Source organism: Piliocolobus tephrosceles, chromosome 6 (genome assembly GCF_002776525.5).
Source record: "Piliocolobus tephrosceles isolate RC106 chromosome 6, ASM277652v3, whole genome shotgun sequence".
NCBI classification, from domain to species: Eukaryota; Metazoa; Chordata; class Mammalia; order Primates; family Cercopithecidae; genus Piliocolobus; species Piliocolobus tephrosceles.
The window spans coordinates 34,476,800-34,500,444 of NC_045439.1; the positions used below are offsets into that span (position 1 = coordinate 34,476,800).

The 23,645-nt window shown below is 37.5% G+C and overlaps 1 protein-coding gene across 1 annotated transcript in view; it reads right to left on the reverse strand.

Moving 5' to 3' along the window:
• Positions 1-23,645, reverse strand: part of RGS6 (regulator of G protein signaling 6) — a 623,561-nt gene that overhangs the window by 502,580 nt on the left and 97,336 nt on the right.

A 23,645-nucleotide genomic window follows, 5' to 3' on the forward strand; every position in this document is an offset into this window, starting at 1 on the left:
AGCTCACGGGACCATGTCAGAGTGCAACCACCTGAAAGCTCACGGGAATGAGGCGGATTTGGGTAGGAGATTAAAGGTTGTTTTTTGATGGGGAGAGAGAAAGTCATGTCAGATTAAGAAAGAATGTAAGTATAGAGAAGATAACACATGTTCCAAACCCTGGCAGACTTTCCTAAATTCTGGGAGCCTTGTTGGAGGCACACTATGAGCAGGGCTGAGAGCTTACAGAGCAAAGGCTAGTCCCCTAGGGAGCTGTGTGACCTGGTGCCAGTTTTTTATCGGGCTTCACATCCCCCCATCTGTAAATGAGAATACTGCTTACACTGTAGGATTATTATGAGGCACTTTTTATCAAAAGACGACTTTAGAACCACCTACATCATAATCACTTTGTTGGAACACAGATTCCTGGGCTCACGCCAAGACTTATCGAATCAAAGTCCGCTTTGTGAAACAAAACAAAATGCTTCCCAGGTGTTTCTTATGCACACTAAAGTTTGAGATCCACGTTATAAGAATAAAATAAATGTCGAGCACAATTTCTAGCCCATACATTTATTGAATTTCTACTACTTACTTCTACCAACAACAAACATCAAAACAAAAACCAAAAAACTCTCAAAGGCTGCTCAGCTTGAAATTACAGGCAAGAGGATTCTCCAAAATTATGCCAACTTTGTACCTTACAAATGAGAAAAAGATTAATTAACAATATCAGGCTACCCTGAGCTTATGCTTATCAAGATTTCTATATTTTAAAGCAGTAATTCTCAACTTAGACTGCACATTAGCATCACCTGCGAAGCTTTTATTTAAAAAAAAAAAAAATCCCTATATTCAAGGCTGGGCTCCAGACAAAGAAATCAGAGTCTCTGGAGGTGGGGTCTAGACATTAGCATTTTTTAAATGTTCCAAGGGATTCCACTGTGCAGAGGCAAGGTTTTCATGTTTCTAGCGAGGGTGAGAAAAGAGTGTCAACTACTATGCAGTGAGATCACTGGGAGAAAAATGTGACTGCCATCAAACTAAGCAGGCATGAAACTTTGTTTTCTAGCCTCTGTATGTGAAGGCAACCACATCCTATTTCCTACCTTTTTTTCTAAGTGATAGATAAAATAGTTAAGAAGTATATCAGATTTATAAACACAAAATTGGCAAAAAAAATTGATGTCTGAAAATACAAAGAGTTGGCGAAGATGTGAACTGACAAGATCTTTTCTGCACCTCTGGTGGGAGTGTAAATGGATACAGCGATACTGGAAGCCCTTTCACACTCTTTTGTAAAGTTGAATGATTTCATACATCACAACACAGCAGTGGTTGCCGTTCTTCCTCTAAGTATATACACAACGGAAACCTTGGCACATGCAAGCCAGGAGACGCAAATGCTTACAAACAGCTCTGCTCATAGATACAAAAACAGGAAACACCCTGAATGCCCAATGACAAGAGTATTGATAAATCATAGTATAAGCTATACTAATATTTATAGAAAAACTGCAGTATAAGCACAAATAAAAATACTACATAGCAATGACAGCATGGATGAATCTTAGTAACATAAGGCTGAGTGAAAAAGCAAGTCTCAAGAGACCATATAAGCCAGGGATGATACCTCTTCATAAAGTTCAAAGCCAGGCAAAATGAAACAATGTATTGCTTAAGCATACATGTAGATACCTAGGGGTGAAGCAAGAGAATGATAAACAATGTTCAGAATGCTGGTTACCTCTGGTGGCAGAGAGATGGGGAGGCGAAGGAGTAAGATAAAGGAGAATTACAGAGATAGAGGTATAAGAGAATAATGTTCTGATTCTTAGATTAGGCATTGCGCTCACAGGTTTTCATTTCAAATACAAGTAAAAGGAAAGAAGATCATGCGTGGACAGTTGGTGGTTTGGTGTGTCCAACCACCAACTGTGACCACCAACTGTGGTTCATCCTTTGAACCAAGAATGGAAGGAAAATAAATTTCTATCAGTAAAGACAACAGAATCCAATACCAATGAGAAAAAAAATTCAAGGGACATTCAATTATTCCAATTAAAGTCAAATACTTAGTATGCTAGAATCATCCCATCCTTCAGGTTCCATCTTATTTTAGAAGCAAGAATCTCAAAATTGTCAGGCCAAGGTGTAGAACTCTCATCTTCAAGTACAGCGACTCCTCCACCTTTCCAGTCAAAGATGTCTCTGGTACAGCTAATCGAGTGAACTGTTATGAAAGAAGGAAAAACAAAACAAAACCTCCCAAACAATAGCCCTCCAAATCCAATGTCTAATTTAACAATTCCCAGTTTTTTTAAGGTTATACTCTTTATATTTCTATAAGGAATTAATATAATGTAATCTCTGACACAGTAGGAATCCTTCAGTAGGATGGGTGTATCAGTCATCTTCATGTTGGTTGGGAAGGGAAGGATTATTTCACAACATCCTCAACCTAAAAGATAAATGATAGAAGTTATGGAAATTGCTATTCTCTTCTCACCTCTATTCTTTTGATGTGAAATTAACCTCAACCATTCTGTCTTATCTCAATTTCCACCTTTTAAAACCAAGCGACAGGCTTAGTTCTTTTCCACTAGAAACTTTTGAAAATATGTTTTGACTTCCAGGAAGCATTTGAATACATAAGTGTAAGGTCAGCAATTTTGACAGGTGGCAGCCAGGTACAGGACAGATCTGTTTAGCATTTGACTCGGCCAGTCTTTTTGAGATCAATTTCGCGGAGGGATTTTGAAGAGAATATTTCTCCTACACAACAAGGCTCTTATTAATTTGAAGACAGGGTTCTAGTTTCACCAAAAATAAATTCTTAAACTCCTACTTTGAATGACATAAAACAAAAGCAGAAAAATAGGTTTGCCTGTAAAAACATAATAGCCCTTAGTGGTGGTTCTCAAACTTTGGGGAGCCCCCAAGCCCCTAGGAGATAATGCTAAATAAAATGCAGATTTCCAAGGCTCACTCCAGACTAACTGAATCAGAATCTGGAAGGCAGGATCAGGATACTGCATTCCTAACAAGCAGTTCAGGACATTCTGATGCAAGAGACCCCTGAACAACACTCCAAAGAAAACATGGTGCCGGCCGGGCGCGGTGGCTCACGCCTGTAACCCAGCACTTCGGGAGGCAGAGGCGGGTGGATCACAAGCCAAGAGATCGAGACCAGCCTGGCCAACATGGTGAAACCCCGTCTCTACTACAAATACAAAAATTAGCCAGGCATGGTGGTGGGCACCTGTAGTCCCAGCCACTCGGGAGGCTGAGGCAGGGGAAGCACTTGAACCCAGGAGGCAGAGGTTGCAGTGAGCCGAGATCATGCCACTGCACTCCAGCAGAAAGAAAGAAAGAAAAATACAATGAAACTCTGAACATGTGCACTGTCCTGGACATGAGACACATTGAAAGAACCTCTGGGAGTCTGAAATCGTATCCACACAACTTGATCCATAAGTTTAAAAAAATACTTTTGTGGGCTTTGAGAGTTAATGCACTTACAAAAATGCCTCCACTTCCTTACTTACAAAACCTGATAGCAATTTTAAAGGAAAAGTATAGTGATGGATCAGATTTAATCACTTGAACTTGCTATTTAATCACTGCCGAATAGTGGCATTTAAAAAATCCAGGAAGAAAAATTCCTCATGCTAGGGAATCTGATTCTTTGAGATCTTACACTAAGCAGGGAAGATTCCGACTGCTGGTCTGCCTTGTTTTCAGTCCATGGGTTAGAATAAGCCTTGTCTACCATCTGGGAACAAGTAATCCAGAACGAGGCTTCTCATCACTGCAGCAAGAGTTTGGGGAGAAGCTGCTCACTGAGTTAATTTGTCTGTATTGATTTCATGAACATTTCAAATCAGTACATTATGAATAGTGGGAGGGGGGATGAGAGTAAGGACCTGCTACCACTTATGTTCATTCTAGTTATCCATTATTAAACTCCTTTACGGGTTTTTGCTAAAACGGCACATTAACATGTTCTATGTTAAGTATCAAATGAACTGAAAATATCTGTTTTCCATATATTGTGACAAGATCACAATGCTATTTGATTAAAAGGTATACACCAGGAGGTTTTTTGGGGGGATAAACAAAATGTACTCTTCTGACTTAGATGTAACTCCAAAGACTTTTACCAAGTCTCTAGAGCTGGAAAAGCTGTTTGTGATGCCCAAAGCATCTTTCTCGGTCCCCTGCATGCCTCCTTTCTATTCACTGTCCCACCTGATGTTTGCACAGGTACCTAGCAGATCTCCTTTTGCCCTCAATCTTAGCTTCCCTTAGAGAAAGTAAATCATCCGCCTAGAATTTCTTAGATAGACTAGAACGTATAGAGGCAGGAAGGACATTAGGGTTGCACGAAGGAGAATGAAAGTCCATAAAAATGTTTTTCATTTTTTGGTCAGGTCGCTCTGTTTTACTAAGTTGGGAAAATCAGCAGCCTTAGTTCTCAGTGACTTAGTGATAAGAACAGATTTATAGCTCACATACTAAAAGTCATGGCAGTAACTCCTGATAATACTTTTATCTCAAAGTTTTCAATTTGACAGGATTTTACAATGAGACGGTGTCACAGAAAGAAAACTTTTCCTTCCTTGTAGGGAAAAGAAAGATCAGCGTGTTAATGTGTCTATATAGAAGGAAGTAGACATAAGAGACTCCATTTAGTTCTGTATTTGAAATGCTGTTAATCTGTGACCCTACCCCCAACTTTGTCCTTGCAAGAGACATGTGCGAAGGTGATTTAAGGTTAAAAGGATATTGGGCTGTGCAGGATGTGTCTTTGTTAAACAAGTACCTGAAAGAAGCTTGATGGTTTTGTTTACTGAGTAAGGAGACACCGCCTTTAGGAGTAAGGTGGGGCTTGCTGGAGCAATACTGCTAAAAGGTTTATGGAGATGTTTGCATATGCATCTCAAGGCACAGCATTTTCCTTTAGGCTTATTCATGTTACAAGGATTTTTGTTCTTATGTCTTACTGCTGATTTCCTCCCTACAATGATCCTATTTTCTAGCTACTCCCCTGTCGTTTAGATGGTAAAGATAATTATCAATAAATACTAAGGGAATTCAGAGGCCGGTGCCAGTGTGGGTCCTCTGAAAACACAGCACTGGTCCCCTGGGTCCCGCTTTTCTTTCTCTATACTTTGTCTCTGTGTATTATTTCCTTTTCTCAAGTCTCTCGTCCCACCTAGCGAGAAGTACCCACAGGTGTGGAGGGGCAGGCCACCCCTTCACTTCCTTCTACAAGAAAGGGATTAAAACCTACAATTAGGATAAACCATCTGTACCCCTTTCACCTCCACACACACCCCATCCTCAATAGCCCTGCCTTTCAAGTTTCCTTTGCAGGTGCAGACTTTTGTTTAAATATGTTTTATTTCTATACCTTACATTATACCATTGGCTATTCTAATTTTCTAAGTACTAATATTTTTTGCTTTATTCTTTAATTCTTTTATCTCCTAACAGTTGTTGCTTTACCAATTTTGATGCTAATTTTCCACATGTAAAGAACCATGGCTGTATAAATTTTTGGTGGAGTCTAACCCTTACCATTACAAAATAGCACCTTTTGTCCACTTAATGCTTTTTGCCTTGAAATTGCCCTCATGTGAATAGTGCCAGTCCTGTTTTCTTTTTGCCTGCACTTGTCTACAATCGGTGCCCATCTATTTATTGTCCAAATGGTACCATTTTGTTCAGGCACTCTCCTTGAAAACAACGTGGAAGCAGGCAGATTTTGCTTATTGCTTTTTCCACTGCATTTGAGACTGTGTCTTCTCCTGGGGAAATTTAACAAAGTTTTGCTAGTATAATTGTTAATCAAAGTTTCTTGTAAATCATCTGACTGCCTTTTTTTTTTTTCCAGTTTCAAAAGATGTACATGGATTAAAAAACAAAACAAAACAAAAAAAAACAGAAATTAAACAATAACATAGTATGAAAGCACAAGCCTGCCTAACTCCCATATACCTCTACAAACTTTAAACAATCCACAGTAGCCCCTTAGTATACTTACTTGGGGGATTGGTTCCAGGACCTCTTGCATATACCAAAATCCAGGCATACTCAAGTCTCACAGTCCACCTGCAGAACCTACGTATGTGCAAAGTCAGCCCTCCCTATACACAGGCTTTGCCTCCTGGGAATACTGTATTTTCAATTCATGTTTGGTTTAAAAAAGACTGGGATATAAGTGGACTCCTGAATTCAAACCCATGTTGTTCAAGGGTCAACCGTATATTGATTCCCTGCTAGAGGAGAAAACAATTTTGAGACACAGCATCTCCTTTCCCCTCTGTCCTCTTCAGATATATAATCTTTGTTACCTTAATCATGTAATCATATTCCTAAATCTCTACTTCTCTATGCATCAAGACTGAAGAGTACCATTTCAACTATCCACTATGAAACAGCAGAAAACATATGCTCTTGTACTCCATTCCACCTCCAGCCCCCTCTCTCTCACATTTTATCACCTATAATAAGCATTATTTTACAACATCAAGTTTTAGAATATTTCCATTTTGTTCAGTAAATATAATTTATCTTCCATGCTTTGCATACAGGTTAATTATGAAAAATGAAAACTAATAAAATATTTTCAGTATTACAATGAGGTAAATATTTTATTCAGTGCAATTCCAGATAGTGAAACTAAATCAGTTAAAGGAGATATAGTCTGTAATCACCATACTAGCTGTAAGCGTCAAGTTCCAATGTATTCTTTTTTCTTATATGCCATCAATTACGCAGAATTCTGTCACATTTCAGTTTACCTCATATTAAATTGGGACTTCATTTGCAAATTTCTGTTTTTCCAAGAATTTCTAATTGCCTTTTTTCTTGTTGACATAAAGACAAGTTTACCATCTTGTTGACAGTAAAGACAAGTTAAGAAAACTTGTTTTCTTAACTTGTCTTTACTGCCTCAAGATCATCTAGCTGGTCAATCTAGGATAAGTCTAGTGTACAGCTATATATGTATATATTTAGAGTCACTGTTTTGTTTGATTTTGGTTGTTATATTTCCTACTTTCTTAAATTGCTTTTGATACAGCATATCTTCAAAATAAATTTTTAGAGACTATACATGGTAGATAAAATTACAAGTGCTTTCAGTCTGAAAAGCAGGGATGAGTCAACAGAAGGCTTCCTGTTCAGAGTTTCAAGAACAGAAATCAATCAGCAAATAAGGCAGATGACTGCAAGAGGATGTCAGAGACAAAGCTCCAACTACTGTTAACTGTGTTCATTAGGAGATCCTAAGGGTGAACGCTGTAGCCAGCCACTCTGTGTGGGTTGTTGGCGGTGACATGTCCACACCCATTTGTGTGCTTCTGGCTGATTGCTTCTGACTCACCCATTCTTTCTCTGTCTACTGACGGGATCTCAGTGCATCTGCATAAGATGAGAGATGTTTGCCAATAGAAAGCAGTAAGCATGAAGGCAGCTATCACAAGAGGCTTACACCATGTTGCCGAGCTTTCCCAAGACCTTGACTTGTGGCTCCAAGACCTCGCTTTGTTTTCCCCTTATCAATGCCCCTGTTGAGGACAAGTAAAGCCTGGGGCCAACCCCATGACCAGCTCTTTTGTGTTCCAAAAGGTGGCAGTTTCCAAATTAAAATCTTTCAACTTTCCATTTCCTACTCCCATATTCCTCCTGCTATTACTAGAAAGCTTTCCAAGGTTTTCTTGGGAAAACAATTCTATTTATTTCCAATAATGCACCATGAAAGCGGGAGTTCAAGACTTCCTCTGTTTTGAAATTAGAACAATCCAACACAAATACACATCTAAGAAAAATTTTTTCACTGTTATACCTTTCTCTTCTCTCTACCTTCCAACTGAGAAGATAAAATCCTGACTTCCAATTATGGCCAAAATTGCAAATTGGGAATTAACTCAGGGAAATTGTTTATAAATCATCATCATAATAAAAGTAATGCTATGCTCTTAATATGAATAGGCAACATGAAATGCAATAGTTGCATAGAACTTGTGAGATGAATGGGGCTAGAACTCATCTCTGGGTGATGGGATTATAGAGGTTTTTGTTATTTGTAAGCTCCTCTCTATTTTTTAAAAAATAACTGCAATTGCTATGCATTGTCAGTGAAATTTAAAAGTTTAAAATATAGAATAGAAATAATTATGGTTTGGTTTATTATTGTAGAGATTAAGGAAATAATTTCATATCTCTATTTTCTCTGTTTAAGAAAAAAAAAAAAAATCTGCAAAAAGAAAATGTCCCTGTAACAAAGGGCAGTCTATATTGTAAGAGAGCTAACCTAGTATTTCCCAAAGCCTTTAAGAACCCCTGATAAGAGCAATGATTGACTGGAAACTTCTAAATACCTCATGGAAAGCACTATGACCATAAATTTCCATTCTGATTCAAAAGGAAAATCAGCCCAGAAAAGTCCTTCATTTCATACTGCCTCATGATTTCTCTTTCTGTTGAAGTGCAAAGGGAGACAGAAAACAGTAGGGTGCATGGGAAAATGGAAAGGAGAATCAGTACTAGAAGGCAGTAGCATAGCCTCTCACCTTTGGCAGAAAAAAGACTTAAAAGAGTTTTGATACCTGGAGAAGTGAGTTAAAGGACTCACTGATTCAGATAATCTTGGAAAAATTCTAAGAAAACATTTGTGGTTCTGAAGCTTGATAGAAATTCAAGTTTAAAGCACGATTTGGTAACCCTGTTAAAGTGAAAACATTTAAAGACGGGTGATAATTTAGCTACCATTTACCCTTGAACACACTGTGACTACCCATTCAGAAGTATGACTACATAGAAAACGTCTGAATCCACAGTCTCTCTGGTTCCATTCACTTTGCCTGGGAAATTTCTGGTTTGGTGAAACATCAGATCCTCATCCAGGTACCACGTGGTAGTTTACCTCAATAGTGGGCATCATACGCTTAAGGCAATGCCCCCATCTGAAGTTTGTCAGGAGTTCAAGACCTTCCCAGTCAACATGGTGAAACTCTGTCTCTACCAAAAAAAGAAATACAAAAATAAGCCGGGCGTGGTGGCACGTGCCTGTAATCCCAGCTACTTGGGAGGCTGAGGCATGAGAATCACTTGAACTTGGGAGGCAGAGGTTGCAGTAAACTGAGATCATGCCACTGCACTCCAGTCTGGGCGACAAAAGCGAGACTCCATCTCAAAAAAAAGAAAAAGAAATAAAGTTTGTAAATTCAAACTATGATATAAAGGCAAAAGCAAAATATCACGTTTGGGTAAGGCTACCAATCACTGTTAGTGCCATATCTGTTAGGTGTTATTTCAAGAACTGCAGACTCATATAAGAAAGTGATCTTTGTCTGTGTTGTGTGTTCTTAGTCACTACTTACTTCCCCTGTGCTCCATTCTCTCAGTGGTCACTTGCCTGGCTACCCAACCTGATAAAGTGTGCCTGTATGATGGAGCTGATAGATGTTAGTAGCTACAACAGGACATATCACCAGCGTCACTTATTAGCTGTTGGACCTTCAGCATCTTCATGGGAAAAGGAGGATAATACCTTTTAGATATGCTATGGCGATTAAACAAAAATAACACACAAAAAGCCAAAAGCCCTTAGTGCAGGGCCTGGCAGACAGTAAGTACTCACTGAATAATAACAATTTCTGTTATTCTTTCCAGAAACAACATTGTTTAATCATGGGCCTCTATAGCTTAACCACTCAGCTTAGGAGACAATTCCAGATGAGAGTATCCAGTAGATTATCAGTCCACTTGGAAACTCCTGAATGGACTATCGTCTGGAGCTGTCACTGTGCTTAGTGTGAGTTATGCTGTGTCACGTCAACAGCTGCCTACTCAAGTTACTGCCCAAACTGGAATTTTATGTAGAAGCATCTACTATAAAGAAAACAGAGACTTACTATTTGTCCAAGCATTAGTCCTGGTGCATTCTTCAGCCATAGGATCATCTAACAAAATCAGAGGGCCACAAGGCTAGGTAAATAAAGGTGTTATTATGTGAAGTCAATTTTTACTATTTACCAATACTGGAAGACTGTGAGTTTTTCAGTACAGCTGAAAATCAATGTGTCTTCAATAGAGGAAATAAATTTCTTGCCATGTTGGTACTCGAAGAGCCATATCCTATATGACATTTGCCCTAGAATCCTGTTATCAGCTAGAAAATTCTGAAGTTATAATATCTGAAAAGTATAGCCATTAAGGAATACTTCTAATGCTAGTATAACTCTTTTTAGTGAGGGATGAGATAAGATGAAGGAGTAAGCAGAGGAGGAAGAGTAGAAGGAAGAAGGGTTGGGGGAGGAGGAAGAGGAAAGGAGGGGTAGGAAGAAGAGGAGAGGAGTGGGAGGAGCAACCATTCACTTTCACACACCCTGGTACCTTTCAATCTCCTCTTACTACATTGATTAAAATAAGTTACTTACTCTTAAAAAACAAAACGAAAACCTTGAGTTGGATTCTAGATTCTGCTCTACTGATGTCATTACAAGCCATGTAGATGTTGTATAATTAGAGAATCAATTTTAGAAATAAAATGTTTCAGGCTGCCAAACATAAGATTAAAATAGACATTGGACATGGGAGTTTAAAAAGCAATGAAAATAAAATAAAATGAGAGGTGTGTGTATGTGTCATGCTAAAAAGTCCAAAACAGAAATTTCAACATTAAAGTCATAATAAGGTTTAAAAAAAAAAAAAAAAAAACCACAACAATGAAATTCAGGGAGCACATTTCTCCCTAATACTAGCCTGGCAATTTGGCAACGGGGGAGACACTCCTAGGGAGAAAAATGACTTTAATGCTTTGACCTCCATTAGGAGGATGGATGACGTCAGTGAGCCTTTGGTGAAGAAAAGGAGAGACTCAAGAAGACCTCTGAGGACTTCACTAAGACCAAACTTTTGGGAACCTGAATTTCCCAATACCTCTGCACACATCCTACCATACACACTCAGATTGGGTACTGGGGCTTCTACATTTAAATTTGGTGGGGTGTGGGGGGAGGATACAAATATTTCATCCCTAATGGTAACTATTATGAAATACGCCCAGAGGAGTTTCAAAAATGAAGGCCTACTCTCCAGGGTGGAATCCAAAAAGACTTTACCAGAGCCTTATCCACCTGAGGGAAGGACATTACTCCTACTCTGGCCCCTCTAGCCTTCCTATCTCATTTATGCATTTATGGGAGCTTTTTTTTTTTTTTTTTTTTTTTTAAGAAAATAAAAGCTAACAAAAACTTGTGAAGGTCATAGGCCATGAATGCAAGCCCACTAAGAAACTGGTATTTAGTCATAAGATTAGAGAATGCTTCCCCTTCCCTACACCTTAGCACCATATCTCACCAGTAAAATAACAGATTACATTAGATTATATCTAACAGAGCTGCAAGATGCAAACTCTATCTGAGGAGGTCTCAGATAGAGAACAGGAGAGACTGAAACAATGATGCCAGAGGAATTTGAAGCTTCTGGCACCTACAGCTACAGCAAATACTAAACACAGGCCAACTGTAGTCTGTGATTAATCAAGTCTAGATTAACATAAAACCTTACACTAAAGGTCTATTACCCAAACCATTATTTTCAACTTTCAATGAAAATTACAAGTCACGCTAAAAGGCAAGAAAAAACCGTTTGAAGAGGCAAAGTAATAATAGAACCAGATAAATATTGAACTTATCAGATAGGAAATTTAAAATAACTATGATTAACATGTATATTAGGGTTCTCCTGAGAAACAGAACCAATAGGATAAATAGATGGACAAGAGGGGATTCATCAGGGGAATTGAATCGGATTATGGAGACTGGGAAGTCCCATAGTATGCCGTCTGCAAGCTGGAGAACCAGGGAAGCTAGTAGCATGGCTCAGTCCAAGTTCAAAAGCCTGAGAATCAGAAGAGCCAAAAATGTAACTCTCAGTCCAAGGCCAAAGGGCTAAGAAACTGGGGTACTGCAGGTACAAGACCCAGAATTTCTAGGATGGAGAACCTGGAGCTCTGGTTTTTGGGACTTTTTTTTTGAGATGGAGTCTTACTACGTTGCCCAGGCTGGAGTGCAGTGGTGTGATCTCATCTCACTGCAACCTCTACCTCCTGGGTTCAAGCGATTCTCCTGTCTCAGCCTCCCAAGTAGCTGGGATTACAGGCGCCCATCACCACACCTGGCTTGCTTTTTTGTATTTTTAGTAGAGACAGAGTTTTACCATGTTGGTCAGGCTGGTTTCAAACTCCTGACCTCAAGTGATCTGCCTGCCTCGGCCTCCCAAAGTGCTGGGATTACAGGCATGAGCCACCACACCCAGCCAAGAACCTGCAGTTTTGATGTTCAAGATTAGAAGCAGATGAATGTCTCAGCTCTAGAAGAGAGGGAGAGAGGGAAAAAGAGAAGGAGAGGGAGGAAAGAAGAGAGAGAAGGGGAGAGAAAGAAAGAATATAAATTCGTCTTTCCTCTCTGTTTTTGTTTATCTGGGACCTCAGCTGATTGAATGGTGCCTGTCAATATTGGGGTAGGGCAGATTTTTCTTACTCAGTCTGCTGATTCAAATGCCAATCTCTTCCAGGAACACCCTCATAGACATTTTGGAACACCAAAAATAATGCTTTTCTAGCTATCTGGGTATCCCTTCTCCAGTCAAGTTGACACCTAAAATTAACCATCACAATATGTTAAGAACACTGATGGGAAAAGTAGACAATATGCAAGAACAGATAGGTAACGTCAACAGGGAAATGGAAACTGTAAGAGAGGATCTAAAGGAATTGCTAGAAATCAAAAAGACAAATGGAAATGAAGAATGTTTTTGATGGGCTCATAAGGAGACTAGTCATGGCTGAAGAAAGAATCAGAGAACTCGAAGATAGCTCAATAGACACTTTCCAAATAAAAACTCAAAGAGAGAGAAGAAAACAGAGTGGGAGGTGGGCAAAGAAGGATGAGGAGAAGAAAAGGAGAGGAGGAGGAGGACGAGGAGAACAAGGAAGAGGAGGAGTAGGAAGGAGCAGCAGCAGTGACAGCAGCAGTGACCTTCCAAGAACTGTGGAATCATTGCAAAGGTGCAACATGTATGTAACTGAATACCAGAAAGGGAAGAAAGAATGAAGCAAAAGAAATGTTGAAGTAATAATGACCAAGAATTTTCCAAAATAAATGACAGACACCAAAATACCAATCTAGGAAGCTTAGAGACCACCAGTAAGCAGAATAAATGTCAAAAATACCTACACCTAGGCCATCATATTTTTACTGCTCAAAACCAAAGTCAAATAAGAAATTTTGAAAGAAGCCAAAAGGAAGGAAACATCTTACCTACAGGATGAAAGTTGCAGCAGACATTTTGTTAGAAACCACGCAAGAAGAGAATGGAGAAAAATATTTAATGTGTTAAATGGGGGGAACCCACCAACTTAGATTCTACATTCAGCAAAGTTATTCTTCAAAAGTGAAGAAAAAATAAAGACTTTTTCATACAAACAAAAACTGAGGGAATTCATTGCCAGCAAATTTGCCCTTCAAAAAAATGTTAAAAGAGGTTATTCACAGAGAAGGAAAATAGTCTAGTCAGAAACTTGTATATATAGAGAAAATTTTAAATCTAGGTGATTTATCTAGTATCTGGATGGTATGTGACTGCAGGCATAACAGCAAAGGAAAAAAGTTACTAAAGAAAGTTGTAACTTTTTAGTCAAACAAATTTGACTAAATAAAAGTTTCATCCTTCAAGAACATAAGACAATTAAAAGCTATACAGACTATGAATCGGGGGAAATACCACAAATCTAAAAAAGGATTAACACCCTCAATAAATAAAGAGTAAAAACTAATTGAAAGGAACATTTCCCATATCACAGTAAAGAAAAGGGCAAAGGGGATAAGAATAAACAAGCCACAGAAGCAGAATTAATGTTCAAAGAAATAGAAATAAAATTTTACCTATCAAGTTAGCTAAAATTTTTAAAAGATAGTATTCATGAGAAACAAAAGCAATGTAACACTCTCACACTTTTTCAAAAGTAACTGGCAAAGGCAGAAAAAGTTCTAAAATCATTTATGTCCACATTCTTCTTTGACCTAGAAATTCCATCTCCAACAATCTATTTGAAGAAAACAGGATATTTTCAAAGCATATAGAATATTTCTACAAACATTTTCATGGCCCCATATTTATAATAACCTCCCAAAACAGAAATATGAGATATGGTTACATGTTCCAATGTGGTATGTTACAGCAATATATTAGGAAAATATGTAGATATTGAAAAACCAGTGGATGCTTAACATGAAAAAAAGTTTATTACATAAAGCCTGGTGATCAGACAGCAAACAGATCTGTGTATAGCGAACATTTAAACATACATAATTTTTGAATACATTATACAGATACATACAAAACGTAAAGAAAATAAAATGTTAACAGTAATTACTCATGCTAAAAGAATTACAGATGATTTACATATATATTGTACTAAGCATTCATCAGGTTCATAATTAGAAAAGTATTAGAGGTTGGGTGCAGCAGCTTATGCCCATAATCCCAGCACTTTGGGAGGCCAAGGCAGGAGGATCATCTGGGGTCAGGAATTTGAGACCAGCCTGGCCAACATGGTGCAACCCCATCTCTACTAAAAATACAAAAAATTAACCAGGCATGGTGGCATGCACCTGTAATCCCAACTGCTCAGGAGGCTGAGACAGGAGAATTGCTTAAACCTGGGAGGCAGAGGTTGTGGTAAGCTGAGACTGCACCACTGCCCTCTATCCTGGGTGACAGAATAAGACTCCATCTCAAAAAAAAAAAAAAAAAAAAAAAAAAAAAAAAAAAAAAAAAAAAAAAAAGAAAAGTAAAGAAAAAGAAAAAGGAAAATATTAGAGGAAATTTATCTAGTATTAATACCCTGAAAGTAGGCAGAAGTTAAGCAATAAATTTCTTCAGATTTTAAAGTTTCAAAAATATGCTACTACAATCTCTATTCTAGCACCATTTTACATTTTTATAATTTAGCAGTTATATCATTAGTGATAGAAACAGATGTAGCACCTTGCCCACTGATCCCCTAATACAATGACATTTCTAGACATTTCTACTGTCATACACTGATAAGTATAAAATTTGATCTTCCTGGGAAGTGATATAAGTAAGATTACAAAATACGAAGCCCCTGATTGTTGGTAAGTCTGTGGGAATGCCCACCCCCCACAGACTTACCAACAATATATGGTACAAAAAGCCTTTATGAGACCTCCAGAAACCAGTTATGAAACCGCAGTACCCCTAGGCAAATGCAAAGTGAAGAACAGCAGAATTAAAACAGGTAAGAAAAGTCATTTTATTTTGCTATTCTTAGCCTTTCCCCAGGCTGGCACAGCTCAATGAATTGGGAGAAAACGACCTACTCAGAGCTTCTCCTTTGGGAGGGAAAGAGAAGAGTGAATGCATATCCAGTGTTCCAGTTTTTCAGGGGGCTGCCTGAGAGACTACTTTCTGTTTTGCTTAACACAGGCTCTAATGGGAAACCGGCATACTTTGGACATCTGGGGTTACAGAGAACAAAAGAATTTGCTGTTTTCTTGCTGTACCGGAGAATCTATAGTACTGTAGAGTGCCACCAGAAAAAGCAGTAATCACAAACTCTTGAAAAACAAATTAGCAAACTTCTCTAATTGGGAAATTACACACAAGCCTAGACAAGACACGTCTCCAGAGAAGGTTGCAGAGACCCTCAGAATCTCTAGCCAGGCTGACTGGTAAAGGTCTTCCCCTATACAAAGCCAGTCCATTAAGACTGGAAGAGCTGGTTGTTGTTGTTGTTGTTGTTTTTCAAATGCCCAAATCCCAGCAAAAACCAATGGATATGAAGAATCAGGGGAACATGGCCAATCAAAGGAATAAAATAAATCTCTAAAAGTGGACCAGAAAAACAGACATCTATAAATTACCTGACAAAGGATTAAAAATAACCATCTTAAAGAAGTTTAAAGAGCTAAATGGGTGTACAGACAACCAACAGTAAAAAATAAACCCCCCCAAAAATGAAGAATGAATAAAATGAGAATATAAATAGATAGAAACTATTTTTAAAAAGAACCTAACTGAAATTCTTGAGCTGAAGAATACAATAATTGAAATGGAAAATTTACCAGAGAAGTTTAACAGCACACTTGATCAAGAGCAAGAAAGAATCATTGAATTTGAAGACAGGTCATTCAAAATTTTCTAGTCAACGTCAAAGAAGAAATAAAGAAAGAAACACCATTGAGCAGATCAATATACACATTATGAGAGTCCCTGAAAGAGAACAGTGAGAGAAAGGAGAAAATAATGATTGAAAACTTCCCAAATCTAGGGGGGAAAAATGAACACCTCAATTCAAGAAAGTCAATAGACTCCAACTAGGATGAACCTAAAGAGCCTAAACTGAGGCACGTTATAATCGAACTGTCAAAATCAAAAACAAAAAGAGAATCTTGAAAACAGCAAGAGAAAAGTGAGTCATCATGTACATGAAATCTTCCATAAGATTATTAGCAGATTTCTCAGCAGAAATTTTATAGGCCAGAAGGAAGTGAGATAATATATTCAACATGCTAAAAGAAAAAAAAAAAGCCAACACAAAATACTATGGCCAAAAAAGCTGTCACTCAAAAATGAAGGAGAAATAAACAAAGACTGGGAGAGTTCATCCCCACTAGACCTGCCTTACAGGAAATGCTAATGGGAGTCCTTCAAATGAAAGGATCCCATATATCAATATGAAAGTATATGAAAATGTAAGCTCCCTGGTGAAAGTAAATATATAGACTAACATAGAATCCTGTAATACTATACTGGTAGGTTGTATGTCATTTTAAATTCTGGTATAGAATTTAAAAGATAAAAGCTTAAAAAAAACCTACAATTATAAAACTCTATAAATGGATATGCACTATAAAAAGATATTTTGAAAGATTGATTGGACATGCAATATAAAAAGATATAGTTTGAAAGACTGATAACAAAGTAGGAGGGGGGATGTAAAGGGATTTTACAAGTGATCAAAGTTAGCTAGTTAACAGTTTAAAATAGATTGTTATGACTATAAGATGTTTTTTGTAACCTCCACAGCAACCGCAAAGAAAATACCTATAGAAGACACACAAAAAAAAAAAAAAAAAAATGAGAAAGGAATTAAAGCATGTCACTACAAAAAAAAATTAATGAAACACAAACGAAAGCAGCAAATAAAAAGGCAAAGAGGGATAGGTACAACACATACAGAATGCAGTTAACCAAATGACAACAGTAAGTCCCTCCCAATCAGTAATTACTTCAGTGTAAATGGATTAAACTCCTCAATCAAAAGACAGAATGGCTAAAAGAATTAAAAAACAAGACCTCACTATCTGCTGTATAGAAGAGATTCCCTTTAGATGTAATGGCACACATAAGCTGAAATGAAAGAAAGGAAAAAAGATATTCCATGCATATAGTAACCAAAAGAGAACAAAGGTAGCTATACCAATATCAGACAAAATGGATTTTAAGTCAGAATTGTCAGAAGAAACAAAAAAGGACATTATACAATGATAAAAGGGCCAATTCATAGGGAAGATGCAGTAAGTATAAACATAAGCCCCTAAGCCTTTCAGGATATATATCCCTCCTATAAACTAGACCTACAACTGAGTTCTGTTGACTCTCACCCTCACAATCTCAACTACCAGCTTATCTTTGAGGGTACAGGACAAGGACAAGACCAGAAATTATCTCTTCACCTACCCTGAGACTAACCCATAATTGACTTTTCCTCTACTTCCTCTTTTTACGTTTACTTCAACTTATTTAGTAAAATGTAGATTCACTGAGTACGAGACGAATACATAATTTACTTTTTTCTTCTACTTGCTTTTTTCACATGTAAATGTAGATTTGCTACAAAAAGAGACTTTTATCAACCTAATAAAGGACATATCATTGGAAAACCAACAAGGATCACATCCAATGATGAAAGATTGAATGATTTCCTCCTGTGAATGAAAACAAGGCAAACTTCTATCTCCATTCCTATTTCACACCATACTGGAATTCCGAGCCAGAGCAATCAGGCAAGGAAAAGAAATAAAGATATCCTGATTGGAAAAGAAGAAATAAAACTGTCCCTGTTCACAAATTATTGTTTACATGAAAAATCCCAAGAAATACACACACACACACACCTCCTAGAACTAATTAATTTAGCAAAGTTGCAGAGTACATGTAAAAAAATGGATATTTTTATATGTTAGCAATAAGGAGCTGGAAACCAATTTTTTTAAATGCTGTTTAAAATAACCCCCAAAATATTTAAAACAATTCCAAAAAATTGAAATACTTACATATAAATCTAATAAATATTTATGTAAACGATTGGAGGGTATGCTGAAAACTATAAAATGCTAATGAAATAAAGAGGACCTAAATAAATGAAAAAAAATACTGTGTTCCAAATTGGAAGATAATATTGTGAAGATGTGAATCTTCCCCTAATTCATCCATGGATTTAGCACAAACCCAATCAAAATCCCAGCAAGATTTTTGTAGGCAGAAATAAGGTGATTCTAAATGTATATGGAAAGGCAAAGAACAAGAATAGCCAAAACAATTTTGAAAAAGAATAGAGTTGGAGGAAGCATACTTTTCCACTTAATCAAGGCTTCTGTAAAGCTATAGTAATTGAGATCAAGACAATATGGTTGGTCAGCAGTGGCTCACGCCTGTAATCCCAACACTTTGGGAGGCTGAGGCAGGCGGATCACTTGAGGCCAGGAGTTCAAGACCAGACTGGCCAATATGGTGAAACCTCATCTATATTAAAAATGCAAAAATTAGCCAGGTATGGTGGCACGCACCTGTAGTCCCAGCTACTTGGGAGACCGAGGCAGGAGAATCGCTTGAACCTGGGAGGCAGAGGTTGCAGTGAGTGAGACTGTACCATTGCACTCCAGCCTGGGCAAGAGGGAGACCCATCTCAAAAATAAAATAAAATAGTAAAAAATCAAGATAGCATGGTATTGGCAAAAAGATAAACATGTAGATTAACAGCACAGAATAGACTTCCAGAAACAGAACTACACAAATATGGTCAACTGATATTTTAATTGAAGTATAACTCACATACAGTAAAATTCACTGACTTAAAGTGTGTAAATTGATGTGTTTTGACAAATGCATATGCCCATGTAACACACCCTGTAATGTGTATTCCCATTTCCATTACTTCAGAAAGTTCTGCCTACACCCATGGGTAACTACAGTTTTACCAACTGAGTTTTGATAAATGTGCAGATGCAATTCATCAGAGAAAGGACAGTCTTCTGAATAAACATCCAAACGCATGAAAATGAACCTTGACCTAAATCTCATACCTTATACCAAAATTAACTCAAACTAAGTTCTACATTTAAATGTAAAAGAAAAAATTATAAAATTTTATAATTAAAGGGGAAAATCACGATCTATAACAGAAAAAATAAATAAGTCACACTTCATCATAATTAAAAACTTGTTTTTATAGAGACACTGTTGAAAGAATAAAAATGCAAACTATAGACTGAGAGAAAATATTTACAGATCACATATCCAGCACAATACTTGTGTTCGGAATATATTAAGGACTCTCAAAACTCAACATTGAGAGAACAAGCGGTCCAATTTTTTTTTTTTTTTTTTTTTTTGAAACGGAGTCTCGCTGTCGCCCAGGCTGGAGTGCGGTGGCCGGATCTCGGCTCACTGCAAGCTCTGCCTCCCGGGTTCACGCCATTCTCCTGCCTCAGCCTCCCGAGTAGCTGGGACTACAGGCGCCCGCCACCGCAACCGGCTAATTTTTTGTATTTTTCACCGTGTTAGCCAGCATGGTCTCGATTTCCTGACCTCGTGATCCACCCGCCTCAGCCTCCCAAAGTGCTGGAATTACAGGCTTGAGCCACCGCACCCAGCCAAGCAGTCCAATTTTTAAAATGAGCAAAAGACCTGAACAGACACTTCACCAAAGAGGACGCAGGGCCGGCAAATAAGCACATGAAAAGAGGTTCAGCGTCATTGGCCATTTGAAAAATGCAAATTAAAATCATGCTGAGATACCCTATACACATATTAGAATGGCTGAAATTTGAAAATACTCTGGCAAACAGTGTAGCAGTTTCTCCTAAAGTTACAGGCACATCTACCAGTTGACTCAGCAGCCTTACTTCTAGGAATTACCTAAGCATTACAATATGAAAATTTATCTGTTCCCCAAAACCTGTATAAGAATGATTACAGAAGCTCAATTCATAATTATCAAAAAGTGGAAATAGCCAAATGCTCTACAATGGGTGAAAAACAAAACAAAACAAAACGGGTTATGTTCACCCAGTGGAATTCTGCTCAGGCATAATAATAATAATAATAAGACTATGTTTACATGCAACAACTTGGATAAGTCTTCAAGGCATCATACGGAGTGAAAGATGCCAGTCTCAAAAGATTACATACGGTATGATTTCATTTATGTGACCTTGTGGAAAAGACAAAACTTTGGTGATGGGGAACAGGGTAGTGCTTGCTAAGGGTTAGTGTTGTGGGTGGGGCTGGGGGTATTGACTACAAAAGGATGACATGAGGGAGTTCTCTGGGGTGACGGAACTGTTTTGTATGCTGATTATGGCAGTGGTTACATAAATGTATACATGTGTTAAAATTCACAGAACTGTACCCACATACGATGTCAATTTTACTGTATGTTTATTTAAAAAGTAAAATTTTAAGAAGTTAAAAGAAATAAATAAAATGTAGATGTGCTGAGCACTAATCAGAGCCTCATTTTTGCTTATTTCCCCTTTAAACACTGAAGTACCCAAAATGCTCTTTGGAAAAGCACAGGGCACAATGCTACTGTGACCCGTGTTTTTCTTGGGCATGTCCTCAAACTTTGGCTAAATAAGCATCTCTGAATTGAGATTCCTGTCACACTGCAAAACATACAGGATGCACCAAAAGCAATACTAGGAAGGAATTTTATAGCAGTAAATACCTACATTAACAAGGAAGAAAGAAATTAACAACCTAATTTTACACCTCAAGGAACTAGAAAAACAAACTAAACCCAAAGTTGCAAGAAAGGGGGAAATAATAAAGATTAGAGTAAAAATAAACAAATTAGAGATTAGAAAAATAATAGGAAAAAAACAACAAAAATTGAGTTTTTTTAAAGATCAAAAGAATTGATAAATCCTTATCTAGACTAAAAATAGAGAGGATTCGAATAACAAAAATCAAAATGGAGGAGAAGATATTATACCTGATATCCAAATAAAAAGAATTATATTATATTGCTATGAATAAGTATATGCCAATAAATTGGATAATCTAAAAGGAATAAATTCCTACAGACATACCATCTACCAAGACTGAATCATAAAGTAATAAACAATCTGAACATAGCCCCCCTTATACATGGGGAATACATTCCAAGGTCCCCAGTGAATGCCTGAAACCCTGAACAGTACTGAGCCCTCTATATACCATGTATTTTCCTATACAGTAATGGGGGAACAGTGTATACAGTGTAGATATGCTGGACAAAGGGATGATTTAAGTTCTAGGTAGGATGAAATGAGACAGTGGGAGGTTTTATCATGTTACTCAGAATGACATGCAATTTAAAACATGTTGTTTATTTCTGGAATTTTCCACTTAATATTTTCAGATTGCAGTTGACTGCCGGTACCTCAGACTGCAGAAAGTGAACTCTCAGATAATAGGCGAATATGTTAACTAGTAAGGAAACTAAGTAAGTAATCAAAAACCACCCAATATAGAAAAGCCCGGGACCAGATGGTTTCACTGGAGAATTATATCAAACATTTAAAGAAGAATTGGCACCACTTCTTCTCAAACTCATCCAAAAAAATTGAAAAAGATGGAAATTTTTCAAACTCATTTTTTTTGAGGCCAGCATTACTCTGATACCAAAAGCAAAGATACTACAAGAAAACCACAAATATCCCTGATAAATACTGATGCAAACATTCTTAACAAAATACTAGCAAACCAAATTCAATAGCACATTAAAATAATTATACATCATGACCAAGTGGGATATATTTCTGGAATGATAGGATGACTCAACATACAAAAATCAGTCAATGTGATATACCACATTAACAAGGGCTAAAAACCACATGATTGAATTGATGCCCAAAAAAAGAAGCATTGAAAAGAATTCAGCACCCTTTCATGACAAAAACAACACACAAAAAAATTCATTAATAGAAAGAACTTACCTCAAGATAACAGAGACCATATATGAAAATCCCACAGCTAACACCAAACTTAATGGTGAAAAACTGAAAGCGTTTCCTCTAAGTTCAGGAACAAGACAAAGAGGCCCATTCCTGCCACTTCTTGTCAACATAGTACTAGAAGTCCTAGCCCAAGCAATTAGGCAATAAATAAATGGCATCCAAATTGAAGTAGAATTACCTCTTTTCACACAACAAAACAAACCAATCTTAAAATTGGGCAAAGGACTTGAGGAATAGAAACATTTATGTAAAGAAGATATACTATAAATAGTTAACAAGTGTTATGAAAATACATCCAACATGACTAATCATCAAGAAAATGCTAATCAAAAACCATAATCAATTCACACCTGTTAGGACGGCCACTATCAAAAAACAAAACAAAACAAAAAAACCAAGTATTGGTGAAGATGTGAAGAAATTGGAACCCTTGTACACTGCTGTTGAGAATATAAAATCATGCCACTGCTGTGGAAAACAGTACAGCGGTTCTGAACAAAAGTAAAAGTAGAATTGCCATATTATCCAGCAATCCTACCCTTAGATATACAGACAGTCCTCAACTTACAACAGTTTGACTTACTATTTTCAACTTTACAATGGTGTGAATGTGATATGTATTCAGTAGAAACCATACTTTAAATTTTGATCTTTTCCCAGGCTAGCAATATGCAGTGACATACTCACTTAAGATTCGGGGCAGTGGCAGAGAGCCACAGTTCCCAGTCAGCCACACGATCATGAGGGTAAATAACCAATGCATCAGCTGGGATTGACTCATGCCTGTAATCCCAGCACTTTGAGAGGCTAAGGGAGGAGGATCACTTGAGCCCAGGAGTTCCAGACCAGCCGGGGCAGTGAGACCCCATCTCTATAAATGATAATAAAAACATTAGCCAGATGTGCTGGCTCATGACTGTAGTCCCAGCTACTCGGGAGGTTGAGGTAGGAGGATTACCTAAGCCCAGGGGGGTGAGGCTGCAGCAAGCTGTGATCGCACCACTGCATTCCAGCCTGGGTGGCAGAGACCTTGTCACGATAAACAACAACATCAAAAACCCACCAATGCAACCATTTTCTTTTTTACTATTGGTCCAGTATTTAATAAATTACATGACAATTTTAACACTTTGCTACAAAATTGACTTTGTATTGGAAGATTCTGCCCAACCGTAGACTAATGTAAGTGTTCTTAGCATGTTTAAGGTAGGCTAGGCTAAGCTATTGTGTTTAATTGGTTAGTTGTATTGAATGCATTTTAATCTTATGATAGTTTCAACTGATGATGAGTTTATCAGGACGTAACTTCACTGTAAGTCAAGCATCTGTATATTC